Here is a 13768-nt window from a genome sequence, read left to right as displayed (position 1 = left end):
GATAGGAAGAATCAATATTGTGAAAATGGTCATTCTCTCAAAACTGTGATATGGATCCAATGCAAAAAAAATAACATCAACATATATCATAGATATAGAGAAATCACTCCTAAAATTCATCTGGAACCAGAAGAGACCTATAATAGCAAAGACAGTTCTAAGCAGCAAAGGAAAGGCAGGAGGTATCACAATCCCTGACTTGAAGTTATACTAAAAAGCAGTGTAGTAAAATCAACATGGTACTGGAATCAAAACAGAGCCAAAGATCAATGGAATAGATTAGAAGATACAACCACAACTAAAAACACACTCAACCACCTTATCTTTGATAAAGGAGCCAAACAGCTTCACTGGAAGAATGACAGTCTCTTTAATAAATGATGTTGGAAATACTGGCTCTGCATAAGTGGAAAACTAAGACTAGACCCATGCCTATCACCATGTACTAAAGTAATATCTAAATAGATCAAAGATCTAAATATTAAAACAGAAACACTAAATTTATTGGAAGAAAAGTTTAGTAAAATCCTTGAAGACATTTGGGTAGGTAGAGAATTCATGAACAGAAATCTAACTGCACAGGTAATACTTCCCAGAATCAACAACTGGGATCATGTCTTATTAAAAAGTTTCTGCATGTCAAAGGAAATCTCCAGCATAGTGAAAAGAAAATCTACAATCTGGGAAACAATCTTAGTGAACTGTCCTTCAGACAAAGGACTTCTGTCTAAAACATATAAAGAATTTAAAAAATCAGACCCTCATAATTCAAGGATCCAATACAAAAATGGATATCTGAGATGAACACTCAGTTCTCAGATGGAGAAATACAAATGACAAATAAATACATGAAAAATGTTCATCATCATTAGTCATTAGAGAAATGCAAATTAAAACCACATTGAGATTCCATCTCATTTCAGAAAGAATGGTCAGGATCAAGAAAGCTACCAACAACAAATGCAGGAGAGGCTGTGGGGAACCCTCCTACACTGTTGGTGGAAGCATGGACTGTCACAGCCATTGTGGAATTCAGTCTGGAGATTTCTGTGAAAGCTGAGATTGGAAGTCCCATTTGTTCCAGCTATTCGACTTCTAGGCATATTCCCAGAAGAGCTGAAAACATCATACCAAAGTGATATATGTGCACCCATGTTTATAACAGCACAATTTGTAATAGCCAGATCTTGGAAACAACCTAAATATCCATCGACTGAGGAATGGATAAAGAAGTTGTGGTATTTTTATACAATGGAGTACTACTCAGCTATAAAGAATGATAACATTGAGTTATTTATAAGTAAATGGAAGCAGCTCGAGACCATACTGATAAGCAAAATAATTCAAACTCATATGTATAAATAAGGAATAGTTTCCCTATTGTAAGAAATAGTAAGAATACATAAAAATATGTGATAATCATGACTCCCAATTATACGGTTTTGAAGCCTTATAATGTTTTCATTCATTAATTGGAATGGTTTTATTCTAGTTGTTTGATTTTATTGTCTTTGATTGTATGAACAGCTATTTTGAAGAAAATAAGACACTATAATAGCTGGTGCTGATTTAATATCATCTTGTTTTGAAGTCCCAGCAAGCTTTTGTTCTTCTGTATCCATCAGTTTTATTATATTGTATCTTATTGGATTTCATTATATGTGATAGTATAAACAAATTTTTTATAGACAAGGTGATAATATAGAAACCATTGTTCGTTTTCTGTTAGTTGGTTATCAATACCTCGTAATACTTTGATTCTCTTGAATGGTTTTACACTGTCGTTTTACGTTTGATACTCTAGTGTATGAAAGTATACTCAAATATTTCAAGGAAAGAGACACTATGGTAGCTACTCTTATGTTGGATTGCGTTGTGGTGAAAAACTACGTTGCTTAAGTTGTTCTGTTTTGACCTGTGTTGTTATGTCCTCTTTTACTTTAATCCTTTTTTAAACAAAAATAGTAATTTCTATGCACTTCACAGTTTAATTCCTACTTCTCTGATTCTGAGTAACTGTGTATCTATTTGGTTGCCCACTCTCCAAATCTGGTCAGTGATATGCCCAATGACAAACATGTAGGTCAGAATTTAAACAAATATTATACTTTTCAGCTATTCATAAAAACAAGCGTGGCCATTGTCATTGTCATTTACAACATTTTCCAATTGATTTTAATGAGAAAATTCTAATAGAAATCTATCCCTGTTTTAAGGGGTCACACTGTCACAATTGGGAGATAAGACTGCCAAACCGATGGACCTTATGGTTTCACTTAAGGAAAGTTAAATTTTAGCTAATGGACCATCGAAGGTGTTAGGCAGAAGAGTCACTTGCATTTGCATTTACTTTGGACTCATAAAATCTGGGTAAAAAAATATTGAAGCTATAGCAATGAACAGGTTTGCTTACTCCAAGCATATGACACATTTTGGAGGGTATTAATTTATACTTGTAATGTATTGCCACTGAGAATTCCTCATAAATAAGTTTCAAATTTTAATGAGTTGTGAGATTGTCTCAAAACTCCCTAAAATACATGACCCTAAGGTTCCAAGCCTATGTTTTAAATTTCTAATTAGTAACAGAAAAATTTCCTTTCACTCCTCTCTCGGGGCCACTCTGGAGCAGCACTGATGTTTGGCAACTGTGCCCTGATGTGTGCCAGCACATCGCGGGAAACCATCTGTAAGAGTGTCCCAGTTCTTTCTTCCATATTCAAGTTGTGGCAGGGCCTGCTCCATGGGGCCATGATTTCAGGCTTGGAGAAAGATTAAAGGAAGCAAAAATATGATCCATGCACAATTTCCTACCTCCTCATTTGGTTGACTTGTGTCTTCAAGAACAGGAGTGCAGTTGATCGTTTGGCAGGCCCAGTTTCACAGACTGGTGGCACCGATGATACTCACTCAACACAGAAAGTGGAGGCTGCATAGTAAGTAAATGCAGTGAGACAACTATTCGGTCTGTGGTTAGTGTCTGTTAAAATAAAAAAGACTCTCTTTCTCAAAAGCCAAATAGTTAACTTCAGTTGGAATTATCGTATAACTATAAAACACAGAAGGGCGGACCAGTAATTGATTAGGTGGCCTAACCAAAATTCTGAACAAAATCCTGCCAATCAAATAACCTTCAAAAACAATGATATATTATTAATTTTATGGCCCAAGAGCTGCTTCTACTGAAAACTCATCTAGAGATAAATTCCCCTTTTGATTTAAGATTCGCCCAAAATGGACACATTTCTGGTAATTTTTGCATAGAGACTGAAGTAGATTGACTATAACTGCCAATTGTTTGTTCAAAATTCCCAGGATGATTCAATTTTGTAAGCAATATTTAAATTTTGTGTCTTTAATTACATAGAGCATTTTAATCATGTGTAAATAAAGCCCAAAGTTAATTTCATGCTATAATTTTCTGTGAAATTTGGAGAAAATTCTACTCATTAAAAGTGATATAAGAGAGTTACATTTTCTTTAATTGCTTTATGATATTTACAAGACATAATTTGGAGGTGATTCTCTAGAGCTAGAGTCCCTGAGGAAATAAACTTAGATGTAATAACCTTGGTGCTCCAGTTATATGTGGCATACAGAAAAACAGGAAGGGATAGCTTGTTTCAGTGTAGCACATAGCTTCATTCCAACTCACTGTGAAATAGTGAAAATGTTATTTTCCTAACATTGTAATCTGGAACCTTTTTATTTTCATATTTGGCTCAATTTCTCTAAGCATAATTTTGTTTTGAGCCTAACAATATTCAAGGAAAAAGTTGTCACTCATGGAAATACTTTGTCTCAGATCCACTGAAAATAACTTCAAGGGGCTGGGGATTTAGCTCAGCGGCATAAGCACCTGCCTTGTAAGCAGGCAGTCGTGAGTTCGATCCCTGGTACCGGTAAAAACGAAAAAGACAAAAAAAAAAAAAAGAAAATAACTTCAAAAAGAAAAACATAAACAAAAAATATTCTGTGTATATGCAGAATAAATTCATAAGAAGGAGAAATAGTCTTCTGGGAAATCTTGTCCAGAATTTCTGATGATGTTTTTGTGAGGTATTCAACAGGGGAAGTAGCTTTTATGAAATAAGAGTTTGTGAAATACACATGCTAAAATATTAAATATCTTTAATGTTTTACTGAATTCTTAGAATAGAAACACATTTTCTTAATGAATTTTATTGATTTGTTTAAGTTAGTGAAATACACATGCATTGTTCTTTGGAGTAAATATTTCACATTTTTCCCAGAATCTTCCCGGGTTGGTGTATTTATGTATAAAACATTTTCAGTGTGTTCTGTGACTGGTATGCTTACAGGAGTTCATGATGAACAGTCACTTACTTCCACAAACCTTGCATTTTACAGGAATAAGTTTCTTCAAGAACACCCTCAGTGCAAGCAAGCTTGGTGATGGCTATAAGAACTCTGAGTATGGAGATGACCTTTGCCCTCTTAGGTATCACTGACTCTCCAGAGCTTCAGATTCTTCTCTTCCTTGTTTTCCTGATCATGTGTATTATCACCATGGTAGGAAAACTTGGGATGATAGTAATCATCCAGGTTAACCCCAAACCTCACATCCCCGTGTACTTTTTCCTTAGTCACCTGTAATTTGTTGAATTCTGCTACTCTTCCATAGTTACTTGCAAGTTGCTTGACAACCTGGTCATGGAAGACAAAACCATCTTCTACTGGAGCTGCATGTGGCAGTTCTGCCTGTTATGCTTCACTGTGGTGGCTGAATCTTTCTTGCTGGCAATGATGGCCTATGGCCGCTTTGTGTTCACACATAACTCCCTGCTGTACAGAGTCACTATGTCCCAGAGACTTGGTGCTTTAGTCATGGTTGGATCCTACTTTGGGCTCTTTTTGTTCTTTTTCTATGCTCTTCAGCTAAGCCTTACTGGATTTAATGTTATCAACCACTTTTCCTGTGAATATAATTCCTCCTTGCACTCTCTATCTCTGATGTACACATCACCCAACTGCTGCTTTTTGGCTTTGTCACCTACAGTGATGTGAGTACACTTCTGATCATCCTGACCTCCTACAGGTTTATTTTTGTGACAGTGATATATCTTCCATCTGCCAGTGGATGTCAAAAAGCCTTTTCCGACCATACCCCTCATCTGACAGCCATCACCATCTTCCACGCAACAATCCTGTCCCTCTACTGTGTGCCCAACTCCAAGAACTCTCAATAGAACATCAAAGTGGCCTTTGTATTTTACATGGTTGTCAGCCCTATGCTAAATCCTCTGACCTACAGCCCGAGGAACAAGGATGTAAAGGATGCCTTCTGGAAAGTAGTAGACAAGAGAGTCCCTTTCCATTGAATCAATCCCAGGAGATGTTTTCAACCTTAATAAGTACTGGGAAGAGGTTACAGGTTTCTAAATGCTATAATAGAGGTTTGTAAGTTTTTATAGTAGATGAATGTGATGTTATTGACAAATTCGAATCCTATGAAAAAATCAAAGCCATGAAGTACTAAGATGAATTTTAAAAGATTTTGGTTCATTCTATTTCTTTGAAGTACCCACACATACACACAGAGAGGAGTACAAACACAATAGATTCCATATTATATATGATTCACATAGTGACACAATGATGGTAACTGTAACATAAAATATATGCCTGATTTATTAATATGAGTAGCAATAAGTGCCTGGTTTTGTTTTTGTGCAGTATCACTATAATATTGTGGCATTCTGGGAGACAGAAGTGGTTATCCTGTGCAATAAAGATATCCCTCTCATCAGATCCTCCATCCTGTGGGTTCTGTGACCTGAATGAATTGAAACTTTGGCAAATGAAAAAGTTATTGCATGTGGAAAAGCACACAGGGTAAGGATGTTTCCTTCTATGTGTGAATGATGCCAAAGACACAACCAGTAGAGAAGTAACTCACATGCTCTAGAAGAGCAGTTCTATCCCATAATAACTAATTTTTTTAAATTTTGAGACACGTTTTCTATATGACTGGATTTTAATGTATTATCCTGTCCACAATGGTCTTACATTTTATATCCTCCTTCCTCAGGATCCCAAGTAATGGATTTACACAGGCATGTCACCAACACATCTGGGTTTTGGCACATTTGCTATAATACTTCTAAGGCTTTTAGTATGAGGGAGGTCATAGTAATGAATTTTCTCTTTCAGAAAGAAAAATGATTAGAGTCATTTCAGTATTTCTACATAGCACTTGCATATTATTATTTGAAAGATTGCATTTCTGGAATTGTTAGGTCTGGATACTTCTATAGGTATTATATGGTTTAAATTACACTATATATATATATGTGTGTGTGTGTGTGTGTGTGTGTGTGTGTAATGTTTTATCTGAGAATATTGAGGAATCATATATCATTTTTGTGAATGATGAAACACAAATGTCTGATATTGAACATATCAAATTCAAAGAAAATTTGTATAGGACCAAAACTGAAGAATTGTAAATAAATTATAAGTTGCCATGATTAAAACATTGTCATATTGTGATGGATAGCTATATGTGATATCATTATACTTCTTTCTTATTTCACATTTCATGTTGTAAAACAAAGTTTAGGGGGCTGGGGATTTAGCTCAGCGGCATAAGCGCCTGCCTTGTAAGCAGGCAGTCGTGAGTTCGATCCCCGGTACCAATAAAAAGCAAAAAGACAAAAAAACAACAACAACAACAACAACAAAGTTTAAAACAAATATTTTACATATGTAAAATATTCTTCATTTATAAAGTGCACAATACATTAAAAAGACAAATGAAAACTAAAAAATTACTACACACAGTGGAAGAAAAGTGACATTCTATTGGAAAGAAATGTACAGTTTAATTAACTAATCTGTACATAATATGTGATTGGTATTTAAACTTATGAAAATTATTCAACTTGATTCATAATAAAACTGAAAACACCCCAAAATGTGTAAACTTTGTTGTAAAAAAGAGAGGGAAAAAGTTCTCTAAAGGATACAACTGCAAGTGTGTTTAGGGGTGTTTGTAAATAGCTGACCATATTAATGTTTTTGGTTGGATCATTGACCACAACTGTTTGCAGTCTCTCTGTTTGAATGTTCACTTTGTAGCTTTGACACTGTGACTTGAGCAACTATCTCTAAGATGATAATGTGTAATCTATTAACTGGTGATTTTGTTACTGTTTTTTTTTTTTTTTTTTGTAGTTCTGTATTACTTGTACCCTTATACTGCTTTGTTTTGTTTTGTTTTTTCTCTTTTTCCTTTTAAATAAAATTTTAAAAAAAACTGCAAACGAAAAATGCCTGAGTCTATCATTTCTCATCCATCAACAACTCTCAAATATTATGTTTAATGATTGCCTTTTATAAATAAAGCTGTAAGGAAGAACATAATTTTAAGCATGATAGTGTCAAGTTGCCTAACTTATGTAAAGACATCTAAAGTATTAGCAATATTACATATGGACTTGACACCCCCTAAAGCATTCACAGTTCTACAGATCTATCCTGCATAAAAAATAAACATTGCTTGGCAGACTGTCACAATATCCTCTCACAAGGTGTTTCCAAGTGAACAAAGACAAGATTTAGACAAAGTTCTTATGATAAAATGTGTAAAATTAGAGGGAGTATTAAAAGCATGAATGCAGATAGAAAAATATGGTATAAAACTAGAAAAGTGAATAGCCATAAATCCATAATTATTCAATGACCAAAGTTTCTAATATATGTAAAAGACATTAATGATTCAAAGAAAAGGTAATTAGACTATTTTCATGTTAGAAATTTAAGTTCAAGTTATGCTTTTCCTCTTAAAACAGATACCATGAAAAATGATAATTCAATAGCAATGAAAAATTCTTTTTCCTCAAATTTATTTTAAATAGAAAGTTTTCCTTTCCAGAACAAGAGATTTTTGGATAAACATCAGATTTGAAGATCAGATTAGGAAGTTGGCAAGAACACTTGAAGTTTTAATTTTTCATAAAGCTAGAGCAGTTTTCACAGCTATGCGGATCTCCTTGAAGCAATATTGGAAGTAATGTGAAATGGTTGTCACTGGTTTAGAGTTAGAAAACAAATATTGCAAAAGATATGTTGAATACAATTAATGTAAAACTACTAAATATGCTTAAGTCTGGAAGCCAAAAACAAAGTAAATAGACCATTGATTTAGAAACTTATTCTTCTGAAAATTGGTAAGCAAAAGAAACAAATATATATCGTATCTTTCTTCCATAAATTATATCTTCAGTTCACCTAAAAGGTAATGAGAAGTTTGGAAAAATCAAAGTGGAAAAACCATAGACTTAGAAAATCAGGATTTTAGAACTGTCAATTGAAAAAAGCAGAATTATAGAAATTCTTTTAAAAGGTATTAAGATCATTAAGCAAAACATTGGTGGGCTATTTCAATGTGAATTCAATGGAGCTGGCATTGCTGCACCTACAGACGATGCTGGTCCTCACTGAAAGCTGATGGTCAGTATACAAGTGGGCTGCATCTGATAATGCCCACAAGCATCACTATAGCATTGCTTCTGGGAACAAAAGAAAAGAATGAGTTAGTACAGATCCTTTATTCAAAAGTTCTTTGGAAGTTTCCATGGAAATAATTTAAATGACTCTAAATGAAACAGTGAGCCACATACAGAGAACAAAACACTCTTCAAGTGGTCCATTTTTTGCTCCCAAATTTTCTTAAACAAATGCGTATTATTATTTGTGCACAGAAAGTAGTTACATAATAAAAATAATCCAGGAATTGCAGCCAAATGGATTTGGGTCTTGATTCAAGTTAACCAAATATATAGTGATTCTTGGAAAGTGTAAATAATGGTTTGGGTAGACTTATGCGACATGAAAATACATTTGCTACTGTGTTGTTTTCTGCCTGTGATGGAAGCTTCTCAGGGGGCTGTGACAGGAGGATCACAAATTCACTGTCAAACTTGGAAATTAACAATAACCTATGTCAAATTTCAAAATAATTATTAAAATGTAAGGACTTAAGAGATAGCTCAGTAAGCTAGTATGCATGAGACCTTAAGATTAATCCTCTATATGACAAAAAATAAATTTATGATTATATATTCAATATGACTTAGGCATGAAGTGACTTTTAAATTGGTTTTAGTCCTGGAGATTGACCACATCTTGTACCACTAAATAACATCTTAAGGTTTTTGAGAGGAATATTTAATTGAATGATCATTTTCTGAATGGTTACAGGTTTTAAACTTTAAACACAAAAAGTTAATAACATTCATTGATAGGGAAGTATAAAATCCAACAACTAGGATTGTGTTTTAAATGATCCTGAATTTATAATGTTGAATCAGGTACTCACCCTCCCTGTCTACTCACTCATCAGAGCCAAGTGTTCCCCACACACATGTTCTCCAGGCTGCAGTGAGGGATATTTGGCCAAGAATACATCTGAGACAGAGAAAAAGTGGATGCCCCATGCAGCTCATGTAGTTATTTATATTGATGCTTTTGAAGCACCGATTGAATTACTTCATTATTGTTTCCTTAAAAGACTTTAAAGGACTTGAGTTTTATGATAACAGTGACTTGAAATTACTCAGCAGTAATTCTTAATGAGTGTGCCCACAAGAGCACCCCCCTTCTGTGGTTCTGTGTTTTTTTTTTTTTTATTGTCCTAAGAAATGCTAACTTAGTGGTATAAATAAAACTCTGGAGGATACAAACATTTACATCCATTTTTCTTTCCAAAACACTAGTGTCATTGTGTGCTATCCTGACTATATATTTCTTTCTTGCTGTATTTTTACTAAGAGCTTTAAAAAATGGCCAGCATTCCACATCCATCAGGCACTGATACATAAAAATGTAAACTTCTACTTCAAAGACCAATTTTGTGTTCCTGCCTTGTTGCAAACTCAACACTCTTCCCCTCAAGATGTGGCACAGAACTCATTTCTGTCACAAAGGCTGTGACCTTGTCTGACCTCTGTACATAAAAGTGACACCTCTGAGCCAACGGTTTTGACCCAAATCTACAACCCCATCACATTGAGGGCAGAGTCAAGAGGAAGCCAAGACTGAGCTAACTCTAGACAATTTAGCAGCTAACTCTGTCTTATAATAGAGAGACAAAGGGAGGGACTGGGTATGTAGCTCAGTGTGATAGAGAGAGAGAGAGAGAGAGAGAGAGAGAGAGAGAGAGAGAGAGAGGAAGAAGAAAAAGAAAAAGAAAAAGAAGAAGAAAGAAGAGGAAAAGAGAAGAGAAGAAATGAAGTGAAAATGAAAATGAAAATGAAAACAAAAACGAAAAATAAAGAGATCAAATCTGGTTATATCCCTTTTAACATGATTTGAAAATACCTGTTTTTAGTGCTCTCCTTTAAATATAAATTAATGAACAAAGGTGAATTCTTTATACTCTGTCCAAGATGAAGACAGTACCTGGCTCAGGTTAAGCCTGCCATAAATATTTGTTTAGTGAGTGAATGAATAAAGACAGAAAGAAAAGAATACTTGTAACTGTACGTTCTCATTGCATACTCAGGTGTTTTTTTGGCTCCTAAATCTGAAAGTACAGTTCACGAAATATTAATTAAGATCATAGAATATATACTCTTTACACAAAAATAGATTTTGAATCTGTTACTTAATGATTGGAAGTGCTAAAACTTCAGTAAAGCTACTTTCAAGATTTTCTAGAGCAGAATAATTGGGAATAATTCTATCACTACTTATTTCCATGTGTTGTAACTTTTCTATCTTGATGAACCTGCCTAGAAAACAAAATCAGAAGAACAGATTTGTTTTATCTCCTTTAGACTTTTTTTACTTTTAAATTAGGAAATTATAATTATGTCTACTTGTTTTAAATAATTCATATAGAGACATTCAGTGTGTGTGTGTGTGTGTGTGTGTGGGTGGGTGGGTGTGTGTGTGTTTCTGTGCATGATTTTCTCTCTACCCTCTACTATCTCTCAGTTCTGGTAGGTGCAGTGGCATCTCAGTTACAAGGTCATACTTATCTTTCAAATATTATTCATAGTACATTTGGTACTAAATACTAATCCAGGAACTCAAAATATAGAAATAAACTAAATAATTTATTTTACTGCTTTCCTAACAATTTTATCATAGCAACTGGAAACAAACAACATATATCAAACACAGCAAAAAACAATTTAATTAGCAACGTTATGCACAGGGCTGAGCTAGGCCCAGGCCCCTCCCAGGACTCACACAGTCACAGCAGACCAACTCTTGGGACCTGGGAAATCAAGCCAGCAGCAGGCAAGGGGCCAGGCTAGACCCGGGCCCTTCCCATGACTTCTGCCTTCCCAGCAGACCACCTGGCAGGACCAGGAACTCCAGCCAGTGGGGCACATTGGTTCAGGATAGACCCAGGCCCCTCCCACAACTCCTGCCATGCCAGTAGACCACCTCATAGGATGTGGGAAGTCCAGCCAGTGGCGCACATGGGGCTGGGCTAGATCCAGGCCATCCTGCAACCCCCAACATCTGGACACATCACCTCACAGGACCCAGGAATTACAGCCAGCAGCATGGGTGGGTCTGGCCAGAACCACCCCCCCCCCCATATCCCTGCAGTCCTGGCCACCTACCTCAGGACCTAGGAAATCCAGTCCATGATGCACATTCCTGCAGTCCCACCACTGCCATCGGGAATGTGCAGACATCCTGGACCTACTAGTGCTGTTGACATTCAGCTCCCACACCTCCCTCCAGAACCTTGGACCGCAGTGGATTAACCATGTAGTATAGAGGGAGACTCAGAAACATCCTCATTCAAACAAAAGAACTCAGCAGGCTTCTATCAGTGAGTTGAATTTGCCCCTAAGGTAGGAATAGAGTTTGCCACCTCCATTGGGTAAACAGGAACAATAGAAAAGCCCCCTGCAGAAGTAGGCAATAGACAAGCTTGGCAAGTGGGTAGGTGAGCCCTTCCTCCACACAAAGAATATCAGGTAGCTTTAAGAGAGTATCAATAAGGCCTCCCCTAACCTGGAGAAAAGTAAGGGGGCCTTTGGAGCACCCAGAGACAGAGTAGGGTTCCAGCCAAGACAAACATTATAAGCAGGTGGGATCAGGAGACTTAGCAACCTGAAGACATAATAACACCAGGAACTAGGGGTTGATTTCCTTCAGTACTCCTAGGATTTTCAGCCTTGGAAGAACATTGGACTCACCCACAAGCCCTTCAAGGGGAATTCTGCTGACTGACTCGTCTCTTCATTGTGGGACAAAGCAATTGGACAAACATCAACCTTATAGTAGGACCCCAAGGTACATATTAGCAACAGTTGACACTAGTGGGATTGAAGGACCAAATATTAACCAGGAAAAAATGGCAAAACAAAAAAAGAGAAATACAAACTCTAACTCAGTCCACCAGGAGCAAGTAAAGGAGACATTGAAAGAGGACTTCAAAAGTAACACACTGAAAATCTCTGAAAATATAACCAGTGGGGGGGGGGGAGGGACAACTCCATGAGTCTAAAGAGGAAATCAAATTAGAAGAAATTTCCCATGGAAAAACAGAAATAACAACCTTAATAAAGGAGTTGCTCAGCACAGCTAGAGAAGAAATAGATAAAAAGTACAGGAGCATGAGAAACTGATTGAAATCTTGAATGAACAATATAGAAAGCAAGCAGAATTCATGAGAGAAACACAAAAGAGACACCCTAGCAACAAAAATTCTATTGAAAGATGCAAAACCATTTAAATAAAGCTGAGGATAGAATTTCGGACCTTGAGGACAGGATCACAATTAGCGATCTTAAAAAGCTAGAACTTTTAAAAATAACAAGGCAGCATGAAATGACAAGCCAGCAGCTTCAAGATGATAGCAAGAGAAACAATATGAAACTAATAGGCATCAGTGAAGATGCAGGAGTCAATGCAAATGACATAACTAAAATATTCATAGAAGTAATAACAGAAAATGTTCCAACCATGGGGAAAAATCTGATAAGCAGATATGTCAGGCATATAGAACACCAAACAATCAAAACTAACTTAAATCTGCAACCAGACATATAATAATTAGGATCCCAAACATGCAGCATAATAACAGAACTCAAAAACCTGTTAGAGAAAAGATATAACTCAACTGTCAAGGAAAGCCCATGAAAATCACAGAAGACTTTTCAGCACAAACCCTCAAATCGAGACAAGCTTGGAGTGAGGTATTTCAAGTCCTGAAAGAAAACAACTTTCAACTCAGACTGATGTTTCCAGTAAAATTTCATTCAAATTTAATAGGGAAACAAGATGCTTCCATGACAAAGAACAACTAAAGAAATTCATGTATCCACCAATACAACCACAGAAAGAATATTGAAAGATGATCTAGATAGACATAAAATGACCACAATCCCCAGAATAACAATAGAAAGAAACCACCAGATAGAACAAGCAATTAAATGAGGGGGAAAAGCAGAAAGCAGACAACTAAAACACAACATGGCGAAGTTGATCCAGTACATATCAGTTATATCCATGAATGTAAATAGCATCAATTCACCTATCAAAAGAAATAGGTTGACAGAAAAGATCGAGAAACAAGATCACACAATTTCTGTAAGTGAAAAGATGGAAAACAGTATTCTACACAATAGGCATCCATAAAAAAGCAGTGGTAACTATTCTATTTGCAGACAATGTGAACTTCGAACCTAAAATGATTAACAGATATAAAAAAGGTCACTACCTACTTGTTAGTGGAAAAATTCAAGAGGAAGAACTAACAATTATAAATATGTAT

General features: G+C 35.8%; 1 pseudogene; it reads left to right on the top strand.

Annotated features, from left to right (window-relative positions):
* The first annotated feature begins 2899 nt into the window (after positions 1-2899).
* LOC100725374 (olfactory receptor 5D14-like) lies at positions 2900-5342 on the top strand (annotated as a pseudogene).
* The last annotated feature ends 8426 nt before the right edge of the window (positions 5343-13768 follow it).

The sequence above is a fragment of the Cavia porcellus genome, unplaced genomic scaffold (genome assembly GCF_034190915.1).
Source record: "Cavia porcellus strain 051 isolate PalLab524CR breed Dunkin Hartley unplaced genomic scaffold, mCavPor4.1 scaffold_22, whole genome shotgun sequence".
NCBI lineage: Eukaryota > Metazoa > Chordata > Mammalia > Rodentia > Caviidae > Cavia > Cavia porcellus.
The sequence above is the reverse complement of the archived record's forward strand: the minus strand, read 5'-3'. Positions and strand labels throughout refer to the sequence as shown.